The sequence below is a fragment of the Hylaeus anthracinus genome, unplaced genomic scaffold (genome assembly GCF_026225885.1).
Source record: "Hylaeus anthracinus isolate JK02 unplaced genomic scaffold, UHH_iyHylAnth1.0_haploid 3, whole genome shotgun sequence".
Taxonomy (NCBI): domain Eukaryota; kingdom Metazoa; phylum Arthropoda; class Insecta; order Hymenoptera; family Colletidae; genus Hylaeus; species Hylaeus anthracinus.
In genome coordinates, this window is record NW_026535284.1 from 8616647 (window position 1) to 8636674 (window position 20028).

Consider the following 20028-nt stretch of genomic DNA (forward strand, 5'->3'; position numbering starts at 1 on the left):
AAACGAAATTGAAAATAATATTTCAAATTTCAAATAAACATTCTCGAGTATACAGGCTGCGATGGAATGATATTTGTCGAACTACCAAATATGAAATCAAAATTATTACGTGTGATTGATCTTAAAATTATATGAAACATACGAGTATTTTCAAAAGATAATTCTTTTCTCTTTGTTACATTAGACCAACAAAAAATTCATTGTTTTATTACTATTATTGTCCATGTATTGGAGTAACACCTGTATTTCCGTTACAGGTGACAGTGTGGAGTTGTTACTGGAGTATAGTACCAAGCTTCTGGAGCTCTTTCAGTATTCTTGGGAAATGCTGCCACTCATGTACGTCATTTTAAAGGATACAGGAGCTAATCTCGAAGAGGCTGTGAGGCGCATCATGGAAGGTAAGTGCATTATTTATAACTTTTCACTCGTGAACGTCATTATTTGACGTTTCCACAGCAAGGGTATCGATATTTTCATTATCTAAAAAGCACGTAGTAATTATTTCATTTTAATATACCGATTCATGCTGATAAAAATATCCTTGCGTTACGGTAAAATATAAGCGAGAAAAATAACTTTTTTATTTTTTCCTCCAGCTTCGATAGCTTATCACCCGAAAATGAAAAAGTCGCCTTGGAACTCCGTCTTGGACAAAATCCTTTCGTTCATAGTAAATTTACAACCTACTTGAAAGGGCAATAGTTTTGGCCATTTTTAGAGCTGTTTTCATGGGAATTTTTATTTATATACTTGAAAATGTAATTTTATTATAACAAAGATGGCTCCTTCGCGAACCTGCCAGATAAGAATAACAACTCCGTTCGAGTTGGAGAGGAGACAAGGATGTATGTTTCATTCTGGCAATTCAACAATGGGAAGATACTTATTTTTTCTATCAGAAGCGGCGAAATTCGCTGACAAACGTGGAAATCGTAGCGTCAACGAAATCGGCAACGCGTTTAGGATAACTTAACAACGAATTGCGTCAGTTTTGTCTTTTATTCGTGATAAAATTCTGTGACACAGAATGTATCTCCGTTCCGACGAGATTACAATTTCTTAATTTCAATTTCGTTGGGTCCGTGATGTTCCAATTCACCTAGAAAACAATGTCAATTTTCGCCTGTCGGGACTTCCACGATCGTCGCGCTCGAAGATCCTCTAGGACACTTCCGGCAGTCTCGGAGGCGTCTCTTCACTCGAAGATGAACTCGCCCTGAAGACCAATACCGTCATCCTCATGAAGATATCCCGTGAAACGCGGTTTAAGAAAGTGGAAATGCGCGAATCGGAACACGTTGTTCTGTTGATGGTGCTTCTGTAAAAGTTCTCCCGCCAGTTCGACGCATTCCTTTAGAAAGTGATGCATCGACGAAGCGTCTTTGTTCCGTAGAAAGGAAACGCTTTCTATGCGACCGTGCCTGGGTGAGTCGTGGGTGTCGTGTAAGTCGTGCACTGTTGGACTTCCTCCACTCGAAGATCCGTGCTAATTCGATGCTCGGGCGGATGGGAACCTGCGACCAGCAACGAGGTAAGTTCACTAGATATATTCTATTTTGCTTACTCTCGTTTGTTTCACGTAAAGTGACAGAAGGAGAACGTGTATGGGAGAAAGCAAGGTGTTCCTATTTCGATGACCAGTGTAACGATTTATGCGAATTAGTGGCACAGTTGTCGAAGAAGTTTGATTTTGTGACAATTGTTACGGGTGAAAAATTGTCTATATTGCGTGAGCTGTGGCAAACACGTCAGGCTATTATGTTTGTATTACGTTGCTAGGAGCGTGGTACAAGTAGTATTATCGCCTATTTTTGGACCGATTAATAAAACTAATTGTAATCTAAATCGATCAGGCATACCTACCCAAAAATCTCGTGTCTTCTTTGTTAACCACAATTAAGGTATCGCTGGGTCCATAAAAGGTGCAAATGTCCGTTGTGATTTTGTATAAAATATGGAAACCTTTGTATCCTATTTGTTGTACACGTTTGAAGAGTTTCGAGCTAGAGCGTTATTAATTTTGATGAATAACGAAGCCAGGCGTGACAAAATTCTATTAAGAATTTCCAGTTTATTTCTCTGAGAGCAATCACCTCGCCCAACAGCTATATAACTTCTAACACCGGTTATACACGAATTCGCATGGGAGTTATAAATTTCCAGGCATCTACGTGCACTTAATCATTCTGTTATTCTCGCTCCACCGCGTCGGCCGCCCGTCCGAATTAGAATCCAACGTACAAAGTATAGCTAAGTCTCATTGTTGCATCCGTGCGGAATACCAGCTGTAATGAATATTCTCCCATTGCCAGCCAGGAATAATTAGAGGATATTTTTGCAGTTATTATGTAGCCGTTATTACGATCTTCTGTCGAGTTGCCGACAACCACTAAATGCGTCCAATGGAAGTCTGCCAATCTTATTCACAATGCGTGCGTGTTGCTTTGCTCGCAGCATCTCGTTTCGACCGGTGACAGCGAAATTAATTGCGAGAATTATTTCCTACTGCAAGGTTTCGTATCTTTATTTTAAATTCCATTGCAGGTGAAAATACCATCTTTGAACGACAGGAATTTCTCTGTAGGATGCGGGATGATTTAATCGAATTAAATGGTCTATTTTAATTCGGTGTACTTGACGTTTTTATTGCAGTAAACCTGTTGCAAACATACACTGTATCACACAGACTTTGTGCAATAACATTGATAAACATAATTCACTGTATTTATTTCTTCTACGATGCTTTGAGTTTTTTAATTTTTTTTTTCTTATTTTTTTTTAATGATAATATATTTTTTTATGAGTAGCGTTTGAGGAAGGGGAACCTCGGCACAAAAATTTTGTTACAAGTCACCCTCTGGCATCCTCTTTGTTCGACGTCAGATCAATTTTGCGGAGGTGTGGCGGTCAAGTAGGCGTGAAAAGGTGGATGCGTGATTTGTTAAGTAGTCTGCCTACTTGGCTACTGTTCGCACGAGTCGATCATTATAAATCGTTTAAGCTGGCTTGGGTTCGTTCGTCGTTACATTGCCTCCTGCTGGCGCCTCGGTGCCCGTATCATCTCGATCACGTTACCTGGTCTTGCAGAGCTCTTAATGAGCTGCAATTTCACCAGCCACTTATCGGTTTATTGCTCGTGGACGCGATATTCGCGTTAAAAATTATTTAAAAAATTATTTTTAGTTAAAATCATCGCTTTGGAGGATTTGAAGGCATTGTGTAACATTCTTTTATAACATTGTTCGAAAAGTATCTTAAAAATTATGAAAAGTGTTTGCCTATGCCTGACTCTTAGGATGATATTCAAATAAGAAGAACGTGTGAAATTTCAAAGACGATCGATTCATTTTATTCGCGTTTGTAAATTAAATAAACCATTACGTATAAAAGGTGTGCGAGCAATAAATACTCTATACACGTCGAATCAGAGTAATCATCGAAGCTGTACATTTAATTCAAAGAACCGTTATAACGCAATGATTGAAGTGTTCGCAGTAATTGCGGTCATCTTTCCTCTTCTTCCGTCAGCCATCCTGGCGTGTCTCCATTAGGTCTAATTTATTCACGGCCATAAGCTTCCAAAAATTCAGAAAAAATTCATGGCTATTCCTCGAGACCTCTACTATATTGTACAACAGTTTTTAAAGTTATTCGTTACAAGATACATTCAATAATAATCGAAAAGTATTCGAAAGTCTTAATTGTAAGTGATCCATAAATTGATCTATGTATTCGTGGTTTTCTCGAAACAGCCGTTAAACATTCCATTCGAAACGTCATTTACATACCTAACCAGCCCTCTGGGTCGTCTGTAAGAAATGACCGAGAATTCGCGAACAAGATCAAAGATTGCGCAGCGCGCTTTTTATTAAGAGTAGAGATTAGTCAATCGTTATCGCGACGGGGAACTGTTTTGTTGGCGTAACATTGTTAATCCAGGTTATGATCGTGGACTAGTAATTACGATGCAGACGTCGTGTTTCACACGTGCGAACACTCTTTGAGGATAAATGCGCACGTCGAGAATAGAGCCTGTTCGCTCAGTTGGATACTTTTAGACGTGGAAAGTCGCATTCCTGCTAGCGTACGGCGAACAGGTAGACGATTAACGACCTCGACTCGATCCAAGTGGTTACACTGTTGCTGAAAACACACCGCTATGGCGCTCCGTTCAGTCGGTTGGAAATTATGCTCGTGAGATATGCGATCGTTGACTGGGGATTAAGGAGCCCCAGGCGGGATTAAGGGGCCTGCTTAAGGAATTTTTAACTTGGAAACTGAGTAGTGTAAAGACTTCGTATTTCACGATGCGTATGTTTTGACTATACATTCTTTCTCCGCTACAGAAAAATTCAGAACTTTTAAAACTAATAAATTTTTAATGAATTTTGTTGGGACCTTTCACACTTTTCTAAAGTGGATATAAAAGTGCATCTCTTAATGCATGCAAAAATGTCTAGTTTCACTCCAAAAGAATCGAGGTTACTCATTTCGTATTAACTAAACAAATTTTGTACATTCGTACAAAAGTACATTGTACATTCGTAAATTTGTACATTCTCTTCAGTTAAAAATGTAAAAGATGTAATACACCGTAGTAAGTGGTATATGACTTTTCCACGGTGCTGTATATTAATACGTAATTCGCATGCAGGCCCAGACCGGGTAAACTGAATGGGAAACGTCCACACCTAGTCGCTCGGGGCAGAGATTAATGATAGCCGGTGGAAAGAAAAATGTCGTGCCGGCAAGAAACATCGTCCCCAGCTATGCGGTGGCCGTAAGTCGCAACCTCGCGCAAATAATAATGGGCCCGTGACGCCAGTGTACACATGTTATACCTTAATTATCGCCGAGCATTACCGCGACTAATGCACCGGGAGAAGAGGTTGCAGAAGCGATGCCGCCACGACGCCGGAAGCGTCTTCAAGGTTTTGTTCCGTGCTCGTACGGTGAATGGAAAAATTCGATGATCGATGCCGAACACTCGCGGCGACGTACACGAGGTTACTCGCAAAGAAAGTGTCCCCCTGCGCCGGCCATTCCTCATCGGAGACGGGCAAAACTCTCTCTCATTCCGATAACAAATCTAGAATCATGAATAAGCGAAGATGAACAACTCTCGGTGAGTTATTCGTTCGGTACTGAGTGGAATTTAAATTGGAGAAGGTTTTAAGGAGGCCTTCATTATTTTGTTTTTGAGCAAACATAAGCGATTTAGGGGTAATAAGTGTGGTTGTTTATGCAAATTCTTATTTTTATATAGACAGATGAGCAACGGGAATTTAAATTAAAGTATGTTTTCGTTTTTTAAATGTGGTAACACGTATGCAGGTAACGCTGCATTTTTTTTTAACTGGCAAAATAAAACACAATACTGCAAAATGCAGTATATTCGAGCATCGCATCGCAGAGTATAATTACCGCAAAATACAGAATATTCTGCTTTTCGAAATTTCATGACTAAGTCATGAAACATCGATTCGCGATATATATATTCAAGTAAAATATCAAGTAAAATATTTTGAAGAACATCGTTGCTTTAAAAATCTTTCGACCAAACCCGTACAATAATGGTCTCGAATTTCTCGCGAGACGATTACACGCAGTGACTTCAATGCCATTGAAACGGCGGCCTAAGAACCTGCCCCGCATAATCTTCTTTTTGAAATTTCATGATTAATTTATGAAACATCGATTCGCGATATATATATATTTAAGTAAAAAATACGAGGATCGAACGCAACTTTAGCTTCTGACTCTTCGTTAGCATGTAATAAATATCAAGAGAACGCGTTGCGACACTTGTGCACACCTCTGAAATAAGAATGCGTGCAGCTCGTATATCAACGTTCAGACTGGACATGAATGAAAATGATCTTATATAGAGGCGAAGTGTTATTGTTAACGCTGCTGTTCACACTTAAGGGACACCAATCGTGATCGTTTGAAAGCGTGTCTTCCAGTAGCGATGCGTTATTAATCTTTCTTAACGTATACCAACATTAGCGGGCCACATATGCGCTGCCATGCTGCAGCTGCAAATGTATGCATGGATGTGCATTACATGCCGTCCAACGCGCGAGGTCGATGCTATTTTTCGTGCCGTCATTCATTTTCTTCTTCTTCTTCTTTTTTTTCTTAGTGTCGCGAGAGAGACACGTTTAATTTATTATAGCCTTCAACGTTTCGTGATATTTAATTACGATGGTACCAGTTTTCTGAACTCGAAGGTGAATCATGACGATCGGGGCTAGTAGAACACTTATTCCAGTGATTTCCAAGTCGACTCCCAAAGACTAATTAATACTTTATCTTTAAAGAAATTTTCTGGGTAATATTCTGCGCGGAATAGCAGAATAGAACGCGGAAGAAGCGATAATTCGCGAGCAACAATAGTATCTAGAGAAACAGCTGTAAAGATAACGCGTCGTTTGTTTCACGTAGAACAATTAGCCAAGAAATCCCAAGTGCAAGCAATTTGACATCGTGCAACGTTCGCTCGTGCACCGCAAAAGGATACATGGCGCAGATGCATGCAGGGACGAATCTAGACGCGGGGTACTTACCTCTCTATCTTAAGATTTATTTACATTTATATTTTGAGAACTTAAAAGACGTTTTTCCTGAGATCTCGTAGTGGTTTGATCCTGTTGCTTATTAGTTGTCTTCAACTAATAGAAACGTTTCTCTAAGTCTATTTCTCGAAGTGAGACAAAGGGTTACTAAACCAAGTCAAGCCATAATAATAATAAATACATTTTATAATTAAATTTCGAATCGTGCAAAAGAATATTTAGGCATTGGTTCGTATATGATTCGTGATCTCCCTCCTAAGAAAAGTTTCGTGTATCCGCCCCTGGGTGCATGTGCATGTTGACTGTCAAGAGAACCGCTGCACTTCGCCACAAGGTCGTGCATTTTTCGGCCGAGATCGACATGCATGAGAGGCCGGAGAGCCTGACATTTGTAACAATGTAACCACTGGTAAGAGCCGGTTTCGGGCCGTTAATCGCTCGCCTCAGCTTACATTTTTAGGCCTTGCACATATAATGGGCTGCAACGATATCGGCGATCGCGTACACTTACTATGGAAATGGCGTATAATTTTCCCCACGGGACGAAATGCTTTTCATCGACGCACGATTATACATGAACATGGCCAGAGATGAGCGAAATTTTCCTCGAATAAGGAATAATGAGTAAAGTCGATGTACAGCCATTTATTCTTTTTGTTTATTTAATTGGACGATTACTTTTATTCATTTATTATGAAATGTTTCATTCGATCATTTGAAATCTAATTACTAATTTTTAGTGTCTTTTATTCGTAATTTATTCAAAATATTTATTCAGATCTAGACGATTTGAATTCTAATTCGTAGATCAACGGATAGACAGGTGTTTCTCCCCCAAGTCAACGGGACGCGCTGATTGGAATTTTGCCATTCGTACGAGGCCCACTGAGCGTCTTCAGGCCCGTGTTGTCGAGAAGAAGTTGAATAGTTGCCTATTTACGGGACCCCAAGTACTCAGGTGGTGACAGAATGGCTCGTGTCGTGGGACCCAGCGAAAATCGACACTTTCGTCAAGTGATAGCAGGTTTCGTCCCTTTTATGTTGCACAGATGTGCATCGCCCTTGAGTTCTCCGAGTTTAGGACAACGACGTCTATTGAGAACGAAAAGGAACAAAATTCTGCAGGTCTTATCTTAAATGTTCGTTGACGGAACACGCAACAGAGGTTCTAATGTAAAACCTTTGCTTAGAAGTACCATATGGATTGCTTCGATGAGACCTACTGAAAACTTCCCTAACGATATCGATCACTTAGTGCAAATATAGTAGCTCATACTGAGACCCATCCATCACACTCGCTTAAGCATTGGCCTCCATAAAGAGCACTCCGTTATTTCCGGTGCCAATGAACCGATTAAAATTGTTTTTGTCTTATATGGCTTGGTTCGAAGAAGCCTACAAGCAATTTGAACTACGAGACATCTCGTACGTTGGAATGTTCCTAACTTCATCAATTTTCCAAGCTCAAAATCCTTTGGCAGATATACTTTAAATCATCTACCGTTTAAGAAAATAACCGTCGAAAATAGTTTGTTTAAAAGTTCTAGACGGAAATGATCTCTTAAGAAAGAAAGGTACGATTTTTAAGAAAGAAGAATCTTCGATTGAAGATCATCTTCAATCATCTTTGATGAATCTTCAAAAGAAGAATCTTCGATTGAAATGACGGAAGCGGTGCTGGTACATTGTAAACGATTCATAAGAGTTAACGAAGCCGCATCTCATCGTTATCTGCGTTTATCATCGGTGCGTCGATCATCGTCGTGCACGTTTGCGATGCATGGTAATGACCGTGAGCTCATTACACGAAGAACACGGCGCCATATCTGGGTTCACTCGCCGGTAAACGTTACCCCTATTACAGCTGCTTTCAATTACTTGCCTGTTCAGAAGTTTCGTGCATAACTTACTGTTGCAGACCTATAATTACGATGGACTATAAAACGTACTATAAAACAATTTTTGACGTAATTCATGTGTGTCTATTATAATCTATTATAAATCAATAGGAAAATACTTGGAAACGAAAAAATCATGCAGGACCATTTAACGCGTTGAGTGCCGCGTCAGTCACCGATGACTGCCACTCAACGCGTTAAGGGGTTGGTCGCAGTCAGGAAGAGGAAAAATGACATTTCTTTCCGTTTTTTTTTTTTTTTTAGTTATTAAATAATAATTTGCGAAAGTAAAAATTAGGTATATTATGAAGCATATTTTAAAGAACTAAAAAACATTTTTTTTTGTAAGAAACGTTTAATTTATATCGTCATAACAGCCGATGACGTAGACGATGATTTAAAAACATAGGTTTGCGGCGAGCAAGATTCTCTACACTGGTTTACCTGAAAACAAAAACAAAGGTAGATTTTGAAAATAGATTAGTCTAGCGGGTCCCTGAACGTAAGATTTTGGAAAAAATTAATTTAAAACGCGATGGCGTATATTTGAAGTTGTTTTTCAATTTTTTCACTAAAATTAAGCGATTCGATACAGGATGAAAAAAAAAAGTATACAAGAAAATAAAAAATCCTTCGATTAGGGACCCGTTAGTCTAATATATTTTCTAAATCTACCTTTAGGTTTGCTTTTAGGTGCACCAGTTTGAAGAAATCTTGCTCGCCGCAAACTAAGTGGCCACCCACACCATTGCCTGTTATGACGAAATGAATTAACCTTTTTTTAAAACAAAAATTCTTTTATAGTTCTTTAAGACACACTTTGTAATATATTTACATTTCATTAATAAAAATTATTATTTAACACCTTAAAAAAATACACACACAAGAAACTGTCCGTTTCCATTTTCCTGACTGCGACTAACCCCATAAATGGTTCTACATGATTTTTTCGTTCCCAAGTATGTAGTTCCAAATATGGCCATTTTAGAGCATCCTTCTTCCGCACTGTGCGTAACTTAATAGAATTTAATAGAAGAATAGAATGGAATTAATTTAATAATCGTTCGTTGGCCTTCGAAAGAGCATTTTAATACGTTAAAATGCAAACCCTCCATCTGTCCCGTGGTTGCCAATTATACTGTCAACGTAATGGCGATGATGCTCAGCTTCGTTAACGTTCACTGTCTCGATCGAATATCCAGATAAAGGTCCGGGAGCGGCCCCAGGACGTGATAAGTATTAAAAATTTTCAGCGCACAAAGTATGCAACGTGCAATTAAACCTGTTGTTTGGCGGAGTATCGTTCTCGAAATTGCGAACTCGCATCGCTCTGTTGGCCTCGTAACTGGTTTTCGTCGGTGATGGGCAGACTTCGCATCTGCAGAAAATACATTCAAATTGTTTATCTTAATATGTATCTCATTTACTTTTCAATGTTGAACGTAAATGATATTATGGCGCAAGAAACGGAGTATATATAATTATAAAGTTTCGGAACGTACCTATATTAATATTTTTTAATTAATACAGCGAATTCCAATAAACAACTCCGAAGCTGAAATTACCGATTCTAATTCACTTTAGTATGAAGCGAAGATCTTTATTTCGAAAATAGTACATAGTCTGTTTCATTCAATTTATATATCAAAAATATTGAGGATTTTGAAATATTTTATTTATGCATCCATAAATAGTCGTAATGACGTACAAAGTATGCAAAATGATAATTTGTTGCTAATAGTGTTGCCGATGCAACGACCACGCAGGCATTTTATTCGCCATCTGTTCTTTTATCTTCATCCGTATAGAATGTTGCCTACCTCTGCTTTCAAATTGCGTCGAAATGGAGAAAATGAAGCCACTCGATGGGAGTGTACGACAAATAGATATCGGTTAAAGTTCCAAATTGGCGTAAGCAATGACGAGAACTTGTTCGCTGCGCGACAGGTGTCCGGTGACGATTTATCGTGTATTTTCATTTTCTCTTCGCGGCGAACGTTAATTGCACGGCTTTTTATCCCGGACCGGCCCCTGCAAGCTTGTCGTCTTACTTTAATTAATCGACATTCCGTTCACCTTGACTACCATCTTGGTAACAAATTTCAACCTATGAGTGCAAAATCCAGCAAAGAAATTATTACATTCTAGTTGTACCCCGCGGCTTCATCCGTGTCGAATACTATTAACATATTTTACAGCGAATCTACAGTATTAATTTTCGGACACTATAGTACTTTATTTATTATTCCACTGTACATACACCTGACCATAATTCAGTTTATACATTTTTCGTTGTATGATGTTGGAACGTATATTCTGTTTAATAGAAATGTACATTTTATTAAGTCTACCGTCTGTGATATCATTAATATTCTAATAATTTAAAAAGTGTTATTTATAAATATCTTAGCAAATATTAGCCATCACTATATATTCTGTACTTTACAATAATGAATACCCTTTTGGTCTTCGGAGCTTATCATCTTGATCATTATTCTTAATCAGTACTACCCACACCAAGGAGTTTTCGCAGACATGATTCATATCGAAAATAATTGCGTCCAAAAGAGAGTAATCCGACAGGAATCGGCATTATTTGTTCGATCGTTCAGGAAGTGAAGTTGCTTAATTACCAAAAATTACTTTACGTAGGCAAAAGCTGAAACCATTGATGGGGGATTGTTGTTTCATTGCTTTTTTTTCTTGCAATTTGCTCGTACTTCTTCTCCGCCCATCAAGCGCGTTTCACGAAACCCCGCTGTGGAGTTTACAATCCATTTCTACGTTCATCGAGTTTGTATTGTATCGTTTAAAAATACGTGGCTATCACACAAATTTTGAAGTCGACAAACATTTCAAAATTCATGAACACAAATCGCGTCGCGTTGACCGTTTATTACGACCTCGTCGTTCAAAAAGTATTTAGTCGAATACGAAAAGAAGTACTACACTGAACGATATTGTACAAAAAGGAATGAATTGAGTATGAACAAAAATATTTTCTACTACGTTCTATTTATTATAAAAGTAATACATGTGTGTTATTATAAATAAAAATATCTATTACGACACTAGTACATATGAATGGCAAAGTAGTTATTTGATTTAAAAGTGTTGCGAGTTTGATAAAAGAAAACATGTATTACAAAAGTATAACCAAGCATGACCAATTAGGCGATTATTTGTCTTAAACGAGTTGTAAGTTTCATAAAAGAAATATGATCGGGAATAATGGAACGTAACGGTATTAAATTGGATCATTTTTAACAGATTTTTGTTCTTTCGTAAGTACGAAAAATAATTGACGTAATTGCAGGAGCAGCAATAACGTGGTTCACGTTAAAGATCGTACGATACAGTAGCCACGACGAAAGAAATGGTAATCTTCTTTCGTGCGGGTTGTGTGCTTAATCTTCTGTGGTACTCGATTAATGTCCGATGGTGTCCTAATTGGAGGCCGTAATAACGCCTCTCCGCGGCATGCACATTTACTATCGATGCATTTTCAAGCAATGGAAATAGATGGATGGCTTGCCTGGAATTGCTCTTATTTTTTTTCTCCTTTAATATCTTCATTAACCCTTTGTACTCCGAGAATTTCTTCGAATACGAACGACTAAAAGTATTTAACATCGTTATGGAAAATATCGTATCTCGAAATCATTTTTTCTTTTTTTGCTCCTATAATTTTTATTGCTTTCTTATCAGACTGGTGTAACTCAAGATGTATTTAAAATAACGTGAAATTAGAAATCAATAGTTTTGTTAATAGGAACTCCAAAATCAGGACCCGCCAATTAGTGGCGCTATTAGTTTACATGCTCGCCGTACACCGAAGCAGTGCCTAAGCATATCCTACTCTGTGCGTTACGAAATTCCAGGCTACTTTAAATTTGTTTGCAGTGCTGTATAAACAGAACAAGCTTGCTCGCAATGTTATCTAATGTCACGTTGCAAAGTTGTCGTGTTCACGCGACACATTTACTGTTTCACCTGTTAATAAGTTATGTAAACCTGTCGAGACATTTCTGTACCATACGTTCAATATGTAATTATTAGATATTAGTAATCGTTTCTCTTATCATCCTTACAATGCTCGTTCTACGACGCATTCTTTCAAAATGCTGAAAGTTTTCGCCTTTCTTCAGCAGGACTGCATGCATCATTAAAATGCTAATTTTCTAGATTAGAAATACTCGATAGCCGTTAACAAATACGTTACAAGCGTAAGACATTTTTCATTGAGAACAGTGATGTACTGTTGGCAGCGAATACCTTGTCTCGTTATTGCGCTGTTTCATGTTTATGGATATAACTAGAAATCAGTTGACTATCGGCATACTATAATTCATGCGTAATGCAAATCAATAATCAACCGAGGAGAATTTTTATCTCGACGAATGGGCTGCAAATAAACTTCAATCGACGGTGCAAGATATTTTTCGAATATCCGATTATTGAAGAAAATTTTATACGGATTAGTGTACAGGTAAACTGGTTTTCCTAAAATGTTATGGTAAAATATTTCATGGACTCTAGCTTATTCGAACCTGGCTTCGACAAGAGTATTGGTTAATCTGAATGCGCAGACGACACAAAAAATTAAATCCTTCAAAAAGATGATCATCTGGATGTAAATTCGAGTACAAAAGGAACAGTTGCCTAACGAGTTCGATCACATTGCCCTTGAAGCTGGCTTAAGGATGACCGGTAATTCTGCTCTTGGTATATGGCGATGTTAAAATTCTTTTTTTTTTGGGGGCGCGAAGGGCTGAGTAATTTTTTGCCCACTTGCACGTCTGACGCATCAACCTGGTAGATTGATCCTGTTACATGCTGGCCAGCATGACGTTTCCATTAAACATCGACTTTCTTGTGCGATTGCTAGGTGCAAGGTTACCGTTTCCGTTACCCAGAACGAAGCAATTAAACATTCACCCCTCTTGAGCTCACATTTTTCTTTATCGAAACTGAAACACTTCGCAGGGTCTTCATCATCCCGAGTGGTTGATGGGCACCCATGAGTTGGAGGCGGTTGTTCGCGAAATTAATGAAGCTCCAGTTGCAGATCCTCATATGGGGCGCCCCCAAGAGCTGCTCACTTATTAAGTTTTTAATTTAAATAATACTCAGAAGCACAAAGGATAACTTTCGTTTATTTTTATGGAACGGTGGGGGTTTGTTAACAGTCTCCTGATTTCGTTTTTGTTTTATTTAAACAGCAATATTTTCCAATTTATTGGTAACGATATACAGCGGCGAACAAAAGATAAACTTGGAATATGTGTGTACGTCTAACAGGAATCAATATGCAATAATTTAATAGAATTTGTCTTATCAAGCAAAACTAGGGAGAGACGATAAAATAATTTGTGGTATAAAAAGACAAAAAAAATTTCTTGTTTGTTAATGGTGATTGATTGAACGTAAGGAATTCGTTTGAGAAGATCATCGCATTTGAAATTCTTTATTGCAGGCATACATTTTAATAAAATTCATTTTCGTGGATTTTGCAACGGACGTTTGTCATTCGTGGATGCAATTATTTTCCGTTTTCTCGTAATTAACGTTGCACGATCGCGTACGAAGGCGACAAACCACATGTGTATTTTCAAAACTAAATTTTCCCATACTTTTTTATTTTTCCTTTTTTTCGCGCGAAGAATCCAGCTGCCTAAGAATGTCAAAAGTGACCGGTAGTCGCGTCTTGGAGCACTCATCGGTTTTCTACACGGCCACATTTGAATATCATCGCTTTAAAAAATGACGCCGCGGTAACCGAGCATTAGCGTCATGCATATATGCATGGCGTAGCAGTAATGCGTTAAATAATTCTCCAGAAGAAACCGGCGTCGACTATGAAGAATCCACAGGAAATGCATAGTTTTAGAACAATTAGAGGATGTTTAAGAACTACTCGATGATGGAATGCATCGATGAAAAAGCATTGCATATTTGACGACTGAGACTTTTATGCCGAATCTTTAACGTTGATGCATGAGTGGGTTTGTTGAAGTAGTCAATATTTGTTTAGCAGTGCAGTATCTGTTGAGAAACATGCTAAGATTAAAATTCTTGGCTCGTAGGAATCGTGCTAATTTACTAATAGTAAGGGGTGGTTTTCTAAGGGGATCTTCAGGAATTTACTCTCTAATAAAACACAAATGGTATGGAATAATTTTCAGGGACGACGATCTATAGTTATTAACTTTTTACGTGAAACCATTCGGTGGTTGGCTCGAGTATTACGTGCGAACGAGCCAGCCATTTTCCTGACTGATTGTCACAAGCTAATACAAAGTCGAGAGCTGACGTATCTGTTATCGTTTAAAAATCACTTACGTAACACAATGTCAAACCACTATTTGCGCTCGAGCGTTGCTTGGTATGTTGTACATGCACGTGTTGCGGCCGTTCAACGCGCGCGAACTTTTGCAAATTGCACATAAAAAAAATTGTTACTTTACCAACTGTAATAATTCGTTGATTTAATTGGAGTATTTTTTGACATATTAGGTAGTCCTCTCTTGTAATATTTTTAATTGTATTTAATAAAATTTCATTCGTAATGATCATACTACACATCTTTAATTAATTGAAATTGAATTACGTTGGATTTATAAATTTTATACAAAACGTACGCATAATTTATATTTATTATTGCTGTTTTATTTGTAACAACGCGCAATACAATTACCAGAATTTTACCAATTTTGCAAGCTTAAAAAAAAAAAAATAGAAGTTCGATGCAAATGTATTAAATTGTTGCGTAAACTTTAAAATTCATAGATTTCATCTTAAAGTTGTACGATACATCTACATGTTGTTATTATGTTCAGCGTAATAGTGGTTCGAACCTGACTATCCCAAACGACTCAATCATTTCTCTCCCTTCTGCGAATAATATTCGTTTATTGAATAATTTTTACTGACAAATAATTTTTATGATTTTTACCGAAAAACTAGTAAATTTATGCAGAAATGTCACGTTCCTCGTTACAGGAGTGTACGTATGCATCTTTTTCTTCGACAGTCCCCTGACCTTTTGACTCATTTTTGTTCAGTCATCGTTGTCGGGCGTTTTCTTTCACGTTTCTCGGCAGCATTCAATTTTCAATGCGGCGTTACGTGCGTGCCGCGTAAATTACCGAGGTTCTCGCTCGTCTGTTTGCAATGCACAAAGTAACTAACGTTGCGTGACTATAATGCCGAAGGCGTCGGCGACGTTACAATTGTACGGATCGCTGGAGCATTCTTGTTCCTGGTGTTTTTATACTTTTCTACTTTCTACGAAGTCGCGGTAAACGAAACGAACCGTGAAGCAAAAAATGCTGAATATTCGTGCACCAAAGCCGCGGTAAGATGCTTCATTTTATTTATAAAATATTAGGAATGATGTTTAACTTTATTAATAAAACTTTACGTATGACACTTCCTCGTAACAATTTCCTCGAAGTATTATTTCTAATAATTCGTGTGACGAGGTGTCATATTTGAAATAAAATTCCATTAGCAAAAACTCTAGAGAGGTTCATTTCAAGATTAGGAAGTACCGTTCCACGAGGTTACGAACATTATAAATTATGCTACTTTGTTTAGCATTTATCGATTAGATCAAAGTCATATTACGCGTGCAAATTATCGTAACAACGTCATTAGAGAAGCTTGATAAACTACTACATAAATGAAACCGCTTATCCATTGCAACAACTCACGCTATCGAAAATTACATTGACGCTGATTATATTGAAATTGAGATAAAAGAAGAAGAACATTTAAATATTTCTGTTTTCAGTAAACAGCTATGTTTCCAATTATTGTGTAATGTGTAATGAACAGAAAGTAATGATCAGATTAAGGTTTTCGAGGATTACTTATTAATTATGTCCCTGTTGTATGCTAGGTTTTAATGTTTCGATTTAATTGCGTATACACAACTCGCGTTGTACGACAAAATGTTCAATGTACAGCCCACGTTCACTGGTGTGGAACGATTAGCAGAATCGAAAAGGTCCGTAATTTGCACCTGCTGTCCGGCAATAACAAAATAATGGCACGAGATACGATCGCGTCGTAATTAATTATATCGGTTTCTACCTTATAAGCAACTATTCGAATACCAAGGGGACAGCAAGCAAGTCAGAGGAGACGCGTCAATTAAATGCTTACGTTGCAATAAGATTCAAGTTTTGTTTTTCTTCGTTTTAAGGGAAAGCGAAATATATAAGTGATCTGTGAGATTTAATTAGGGTGTCACTTAATTGAAAAAATTCTTCGGTCTTTTAAATCCAGAATGGTCCTAAACGAATCGATACTTTGTCGAAATATGTAAATTAAAATATCAGAAAGTATCACTTTTTATTAAAAATATACATTTATTTTATTATATAAATATATTATATAAATATACATATATTTTATTAAAAAAATTTATAAAAAAAATAAAAAAACATATAAACAAGATTCTTCGAAACGTTTACGTAGCTTTTATGATACAACTAATTCTCTATCTTAATAATTATTAATCATTGGCTGACCTCGGAATTTAGAAGTAGATAAACTTTAATATTAAAAGCATAATATTTCGAAGTATCGTTTCCATTCACTCCATTTCACGGTACAGCACTGGCTGCTTGCTATCTTCGTGCGGCATACCTATGGGTTGCCTTAATCCGCGTGCGCGCGGCATGCACATTCACATGCCGCGCGGCTTTTGCAACAGTGTGCAAATGTTGCAGGTGCCACTCGTCAACTGGCGCTGTATAAGATACCGAGAGTATCCGGATAGGAAAATCTTGTACAATCTGGCGAGAAAGTCGCGGCCAGATCTAATTCCGTCAGTGACGCGCGCCTAGACGGCTACCACGAAAAACGAAACGCCTCCCGAGTTATGCGAGAAAACGTTCAGCGAATTTCTGGATTCGCCGGAGCAGTGGGATTCTTCTTTGCTCGTGGGTAGGGTACCGTCCCCGAATCATAAGAATAAACACGCTCTTTTATCTGTGGAAGCATTGGAGTAATATATTGCTTCATGGATTTGGTCTGGCTCTTGTGTACTCCTTTCTTACGTTCTGAGAACGTTAGAGAAGGTAATCCTACCTCCGAGAGTCGCATCGACATGTGAGTAGCCTGATGGTCGCTAAGGTGTCACGTCCCTCGAGTGCTAAAGAGAATCAACAGTTAGCTTCTATTGATTCTTATTAGCATTCTCATTAGCATGTAGAAATATAGACAAAGTATCGACGACAATTGACAGTACAGGGTGTAAACGAAAATAAAAAGTACAGGGTGTAAACGTCTTCTCTCTTTAGCGCAGGGTTCAACAGGTAAACCGTTCCAGCGCACGGTGAGCACGAGAACTAGTGGCGTCACAGGAGACCGGAGCTTGGTACTTAAAAAATGGATCATCTTTCGAAATCAGAAAAAAAAAAATCTGAAAATCCTATTGTCTTCAAATTTGGCACCTATTTTGGTCGATTATCAGAGTGTCTTCTCATCTTAATTAGGTCACCTAAATCTCGCCTTTACCATACCATAGCCATAACTCCTAGTAAATAGCAATTACGCCAACACCGTGTCGCGTTCATCCGAGTCTTATCGTGTGGAACACCTAAACGCTAAACGCAACCGTCGTACAAGATTCTATTGGCGCGGTGACGCGTATATTATTCCAGCGCACGCAACGCCGGTTAGTCGTAAGAACCCTATGTTCGATTCGCCGCATGTGTGGTTAACGCAGCCTTGTCGCTGCACCTACGTGCGCCCGACACTTTATTTGCAAACCATTTGTCGTGAGGCTCGAGGCACGCGCGTAAGAGACGCGTATAATCCGATTCGTAGATGAAGAGGAACGAGTCTAGTCGAGCGAGCCGTCGCGTCGACGCACGTTGCACGTGATAACGCAAATGAAGATCGTACACGAACGATCAGGGGGAATCCACCTTGCGAACGAAGATGGATGGAATGCGATCGTGTCGCACAAGGCTGTGTTAGCGAGACATAAATTCCTCCGTGAAACGTGACGTGCTGTACTTTGAGGACTCGCGTACAGGAAAAAGGCTCGAAGGTAGGGAGGGCTTCATTTCATCTATGTTTAGTCATTTTCTTACCTTGTCAAATTGAGTTGCAGATGGACGGCACATTGGGGTGGGTCACAGTATTTGAAACCTGTATAGGTTTTCATTTCGTGCATACATCTTATATTTATTGATAATCTGTGAATGATTTATAAATTTATATACATGTAAAAACATATGGACATGGGTGTAGAAAATATGCAAACGTGCAAGTTATGTGAAAAATGGACAAGTGTGCTCGTCGTCATAGATAGATATCACCATTGCTATTACCATGTATGTATAGTTACTGACATCGTCGACATGGTCGTATTTATCGTCGCCATATTCGGAGTCACTGTCATAGACACCGCGGACATGATCATATGTCACTAATCGTCATCTTCAGACGTAATCATCGTCACAGATGTAGCCATTGTTATTATCGTTATCGTGACTGTAATTATCTCGCATACTTGTTGCCATCTCCATCGCCATAAACCTACATTGCCGTTATTGTCAGTCATTGCCACTGTCATACCTAATCAATTCTCATCGTCATTGTCATTGGCTACGTCATCACCATATCTGATCACGAAACGCTCTCATCATTTCATCACTGTACACAACGTGTGCATATGCTATATGCATACATACATACACGCCTATACAAGGTGTCCCAGCCTAAGCGATACAGAGCTCTAACTCCAAAACTATCGGCCGAATGGAAAATTTCAAATATGGAAATTGCATGGTAAAATGGGGCTCATGTTTCAGCGCGAAGGAATTTTGGTTAACTTTGTTATTTAACATGATATGATGGTCAAGTTTCGTATTTCAAATGGAACTATATATATATTTTTTTTGTTATACCATGCGATAGTACTTGTCAAGATGAATTCATTAAGCTTTCATGTATTTATTCGATTTTTATTAATTTTCAAGCTATAACGCTTCAAAGTTTGCTAGTGTGTCTCTCAGATACCAACCCCCTCGCTGCCAGCCCATTCATATTTCTTTTGTCCGTAGTTTCGCCCGAGTAGCCCCGACCACCAGTGTAATATGATCCTCGCCGATTGATACGCTTCTGTCGAGTGTTTTTTTTTTCTCGGACCTCTTTCACCTTTTACTATCTGTCCTTTTCTATGTTGGACGCTCGACTCGGAGTCAAGTGTAAACACATGAAAACGTCAGGTGCAATGTTTTGGGTCTTTTAATGTTTTGCCAACAAACTTCGAGTGTAGAGAAGGACAGCAAATGAAGAAGAGGACGGAGCGACATGCGAAAATGGCGACCAACACCGGGATTATTTCGGCGAGACAATAATGTAGTATGTCGCGAATTACGTCGTGTTTGGACTCATTTTAATCAGAAAAATGTCAGGAATATGATGGTAACAGTTTTACAACCAAAAATGGTAATAATAAAAAAAGTGTGATTGTTGCATTAGCATTGTCTCTTTGAAACTTGTGCATTTAAGGAGACTGTCGAATT

The 20028-nt window shown here is 38.3% G+C and overlaps 1 long non-coding RNA gene across 1 annotated transcript in view; it reads left to right on the forward strand.

Moving 5' to 3' along the window:
• Positions 1 to 259: 259 nt before the first annotated feature.
• Positions 260 to 20028, forward strand: part of LOC128893937 (uncharacterized) — a 37283-nt gene continuing 17514 nt past the window's right edge. The window contains exons 1-2 of the long non-coding RNA XR_008461427.1: positions 260 to 401; positions 600 to 1534. This is a non-coding gene — a long non-coding RNA (uncharacterized LOC128893937). The remainder of the gene's footprint in view (positions 402 to 599; positions 1535 to 20028) is intronic.